Source organism: Mus pahari, chromosome 7 (assembly GCF_900095145.1).
Source record: "Mus pahari chromosome 7, PAHARI_EIJ_v1.1, whole genome shotgun sequence".
In the NCBI taxonomy this organism is placed as follows: Eukaryota; Metazoa; Chordata; class Mammalia; order Rodentia; family Muridae; genus Mus; species Mus pahari.
This window is the reverse complement of record NC_034596.1, coordinates 93,090,016-93,095,426: the sequence shown is the minus strand read 5'-3', so window position 1 is coordinate 93,095,426 and position 5,411 is coordinate 93,090,016. Positions and strand designations below refer to the sequence as shown.

Below are 5,411 nucleotides of genomic sequence, written 5' to 3'. Positions count from 1 at the left end.
ATTTGCATTTTGCTGGTGACTAATAAAGTGGAATATTTCTCTGCCCATAACTTGGCCACTCAAATAGTGTCTGTTGTGTGGTGTGTGTACAAATGACTGTCTATCCTTCCCTGAATGGTAAGAAGTTTTATTTTATATATTTTTAAATATATAGTGGGTAGTGCCCTCATTTTCTTATGTGCCGTATAAATCTAAGTGCTCAAGTTTATGGTAGGCGTTTCTTTAATGTGTGATGTTTACCATGCACCTCCAGCTGCTGTGATTTGAACTTGGAGACATTTCTAACAACACCGTGTATTGGTTGACTTTTCACCACTCTGATAAAACAATCAGGGAAACTTAAAGGAAACAAGGTAATTCATGGGTTTTTCTGACCAAGGTCAGAAATCCTGTTAGAAAAATTCTAAAAGATCTACGCTCACTCTCCAAGCAGTTATCTCTTGGTAGTTCTCTCTTGCAGACCAAAGCCCAGTCTTTTATTCACATATAAGTTCAATCATTTACCCAGGTTCTCTTTTGATTATCCCATGAATTAGCATTTTATGGCCTTACTCCTTGATACTCAGAAGATGACAGCAGGTACATTGTTTTTGTTTGTTTGTTTGTTTGAACATGGCAAATGAATTCAGAGATCTGCCTGCCTTTGTAAGCACAGAGAATAACCTAATTGGGTAGGATCTCATCGAGATCAACATTACCACCACTCCTGGACCTAAACTTGCTCTGTCCCAGGCTGACCTTGAACTTCTGAATCTGCCTGTTTTTGTACTCACAAACAATAAACTTAGCTGGGTGGGATCCTACCCTGGGATCACCACTCTTCAAAACTCTTTATCTCTTTCCTTAATATCTTTCTGACAAGCTGGCTCATGGTACAGCTGCCTTTGTTCTTTTAGATCTGTGAAGCCCCTTGTATAATTCATATTGCATCCTTATATTTTGCATAGCTGAGAAATCCTGTTTATATATTTTTCAGAGTTCATCTCCACCCTCTTAAGAGCTGTCCTGAAGGTGGCAGCATTTATCACTCTGCCTTCTGGATTCTTGCTATTTCTAATTATCATGGAGTCATTAATCTTGGCAGGGAGAAACATCTCCCAAAGGAGGAATATAAAGTAAAATTTATATACATTATCATACAAACAGGCTTTAGACACTTGTGAAGGCCCATGCCCTGCTAGCTCTGCTCCAGGGGTGGGAACTGTGTCACACTGTCCCTTCTGTGTGGCCATGCAGGACTCTGCAGGTGGGACCTATAGCATTTCCTTCAAGGGTATACCTGCAGTGACTTCCATTAGACTCCTCCTTTTAAAGGTTCTACCATCTTCCATGGAGTCCATGGGGTATGTAGAGCCATACTATAGCAGTTAAGTAGAAAAAGTCTCTCCATCTAAGGGCTGAAAGACAGTGAGACAGCCCATGGGTGACATACTTGCTGACTTGACCTGACCTGAATCCCTGGGATATATATGATGGAAGGAGAGATTTGACTCCTGATCTCACTCCTCCACTTGTGTGCAATGAAACGGGCAGGTACACACACACACACACACACACACACATACACACACACACACACTCACTGAAATATACAAGAAAAAAAAATCAAAAAAGAATAACAAAAGAAAAAAGTTTAAAGAGTCACACGCAATCAGTCAATATTTAATATGTTGACTCTAATACTATTTATGTACTTACTCTATTTTGAGATCACTTTTATTTTAGTCTCTTTTTACTATTTTATTGATTGAGACTGAATATGAAAATAAGGACACAAGAGAAAAAGAGAAGACAGTGATCGTGTCTTGCCCTTGCTAGGATGGACCGTGATGTTTCTTCACTTTGGAAAGTGTCTGTAGTGAAACTCACTAAAACAAATCGAAACTCCTGTTTGGTTTTAGTTTAGCAAATTCCTGGTATTCGAAGATACAATTTCCATATGATCACCACATCCTTGGGAGGGCAGTCACTACTGTTGACTATACATGCCACTCCTTTTTGTAGCAACAGCTCATATTTTATTGGAGAGTCATCAAAAATATGCACAGCTGAACATGGTGACTGCACCATGAACTACCTGGAGAACTCAACCGTCCAAGGTTGAGATGGCAACCACTGCAGTTGCCGTAGGACAACCTTACCACTCGACTTTGATCACTAGAACACACATAAAGGTGGAAGGAGAGACCTGACTCTACAAGGTTGCTCCCTGGCCATCATGTATATTCCCATCTCCATACACAATTATACTAGTTAGTACATAACATCATTTTAATTTAAAAAAATATGAAAAGTGAAGCTAAGAAATAGTGAGATTTGGAAAATATTGAACCTTTTGGATCGAGCCATGGCTTAAGTCATGGAGAATTGGTCATTTTGTAATAACGTAAATCTGTGAATTTCTTGGCCTCTTGAGATGCTCAGGGTTGGTTTTTTTCACATGGAAAACGAACGAGCATCAGCATTTGTAAGCATTTGTCTCACAAGGTGTTTTTCAACACTATCTGTGATATGTAATATTATATCTATAATATAATATAGCTTTAAGTCAAAGCTTTACTCTGCAATGTGAATATTGTCTTGGGTAATAGTTTTGTAATTTAGACCAAGGTTTTATGCTCCTTTATGGCGTTTTAATGGTTTGAATGGCCCCCATAAGCTCATATATTGGAATGCCTAGATTGAAACTGTTTGAGAAGGATTAGAAGGATTAGGAGGTATGGCCTTGTAGGAGTAAGTGTGGCCTTGTTGGAGGAGGTATGTCATTGTGGGAGGGCTTTGGGGTTTCGAAAACCAAGCCTAGTTTCTCAGTCTCTGCCTGCTACCTATGAATGAGCATGTAAAAAGCTCTCTGCTTCGTTTTCTCAGCATTTTTACCACTCAGGATCATGTCTGCCTGCATGCTCTCACTCTCTGATGATTATAGACTAACCCCTTAAACTGTAAGCAAGGCCCCACCCAATTAAATGCTTTCTTTTATAAGAATCACCTTGGGCATGGTGTCTTCTCACAGCAACAGTAACTAAGGCTTGTTTATGAGATTAAAGGGTTACCACAGTAAAACGTTTGGTTAGAATTCATTGTGTGAAAGATGTGGGGAAAGAGAAACATGTATTCCGATGATGGCTATGAATAATCACTGTACCTCATGAGATTGGCTCCCAGACATCTGTCCAAGATTTGGTCCCATCAGAAGTATTTGTGGAATGGAACAAAAGCACAAACTGGGGAGCTCTGCCCCTGGATATATAGCTCACTAAAGTGGGCCAGTATTTAGAAACTCTTTGTAACACACAGCACCCAAGATGTGTCATTACAGGGCTCCCTACTATCAGCATTGTTAGATGCTAATGGTTTCTGGTTTCAGCCTTCCAGGAATTCTGAACCACATCAGGAAAGAAGATAGACAGGAGAGGAAGTTAGTGAAGGGAGGGAGAACTGCACACGGGTCTTTAGATAAGGACAGCTTCTAAAACCCTGAAGATTGCTTGGTAGGGAAGAAAGAAAACATTCACTTTTTTGTTTGTTTGTTTTACTTAAATTTTTGTTTGTTTTTTGTTTTTGTTAAATCTGAGTTTTCTAGAAGAGAAGGTGAATGACCTAGGATGGAAAAGGTGAGTTGTGTATTCCTCTTCTAGGATGCTTCTCTTCTGGAAAAGCCTAAGGAGAAAGTGGACCCAGCATCACTGTCCTGTGGAGTCTCCTAGTTGAAATACATGTCTCCACATTTCATGTACGTTAGTCTTGGTGTGACATCAGAACGAGGACATCGACTGTCCCTTTCTATTTAGCAATTGTTGCCACAGATGTAAAAAAGCTATTGGTGTTTTCCGGGTAAAATGTTTCTTTTTCCATATTATGTCACACTAAAACATAGAGAGTAAATTGGGGCACTCGATGGTGGTGGTGTTGCTTTTAACCAAATTTCAACTGTTCAATTTTACCAATGAAGACTCAGGAGCCAGATGCTAGGGTGAAATCGTTCTAGCTCAGAGAAGCAGAGAAAGCACCCAGCTGACCTTCCTCCTCAACCAGTGGTGTCCCAGAACCAACTTCCTTCAAACTGAATGTCCCTCCCTTCTACTTTCTGTGCATGTTTCTGTCCTCCTGACTCCCTCTTGCACTCCATGTTTTTTTTTTTTCTTAGTAACCCTATGTTCACTTCCTGTCAAGTGGCTGCTTGCTCCACCTCTTGACCTATGGACTGACTTTAATTAATCTTTTTTACAGTATTCAAGCAGAAAGCTCTTGGATTAAAGGTGTGTGCGAAGGCTGAACGACAGCACAACTAAAAACAGGGTTTTCCAGTAAATCTCGGGGTTCACAGTGTGATCAAAGATCCTGAAACACAGAGTCTTCAATTCCTCCCGTTATTGTATGTGACCAGAATGTAGACTTCTTTCTTACGTGGTAGAAGAGATGATTTTTGCTGACTTTATAAATGTGGCTCTAGGATGAAGTGTTGACTTCTCTCTCACAGCTCCCTGAGTACTGATTCCTCTCTACCATCTTAGGGTCCAAGTCAAGAGGATTCAAGTTAAGCTCATTTGGAATATGTTCTATCTGGATCTCTGACATAAAATACTATGAGTTTTTGGACTTCACATTTATATATTATGTTCTATTTAATATTTACATTTTATTTTTTAACAAGAACCTATGGCAGGAGAGATCCTTGACCCTCGTGAAGAACCTACTGCTTCTTCCATATTGCTCCATTGATACAGGTCTCTAACTGCCTTCTGAACACTTATCCTTATACCCACAGGTAAGTGTAGCTCTCACTCAGTCACACACTGTATCCCACATTCTCTTGCTACAACAAAATGCCTCACAAAAGACTTAAAGGTAAGCAAAGCAAAGTGTACTGGGTATCTTTGGAAGATGTCAGGAAGATAGGCATATAAAGAGGGGAAAATTACTACACTCTGCTGCTTCTGAATTGACTATGCCTCAAGGTAATAAGAGAGTTTATGGAGGAAAGCTCTTTATATAAAGTACCAGTTAATAAATGTAGAAAATTGGTAGCATTAGAACCTCGTCACTCTGTAACCTCAACTAATAGTACAAGGCCATGTTCACAAAGGGATGTTAAGCAACCAAGAGGAAGCCAATGAAGGAACTTCTTAATGGGTAGATCAACAATACCTAATGTCACTGGTCAATCTTAGAGTCCCACATAAAGACACACAAGCATGGAGTAATGGGATGTAGAGTACCCAATTCTGTGAATGGGATGTTATTCTTAAAAATATTAACTCTGGATCAATTCCAGATCCAAATTCAGTTCGCAGAAAAGAAGCACGAGGGAGAGATGAGATCTCTTCAAGACACTCAGGGTGAATTGAGAGCTGAGACAGTTTCTTTCTTATTTTTTCTTTGATTTGCAAAGATAAAGTCTCATGTAGCCC

General features: G+C 39.7%; 1 non-coding gene across 1 annotated transcript; it reads right to left on the bottom strand.

The window, feature by feature from the left end:
- Positions 1-360: 360 nt before the first annotated feature.
- On the bottom strand, positions 361-424 carry LOC115064536. The gene has a single exon (XR_003844364.1). It is a non-coding gene; the product is annotated as a U7 small nuclear RNA (small nuclear RNA).
- Between the last annotated feature and the right edge of the window lie 4,987 nt (positions 425-5,411).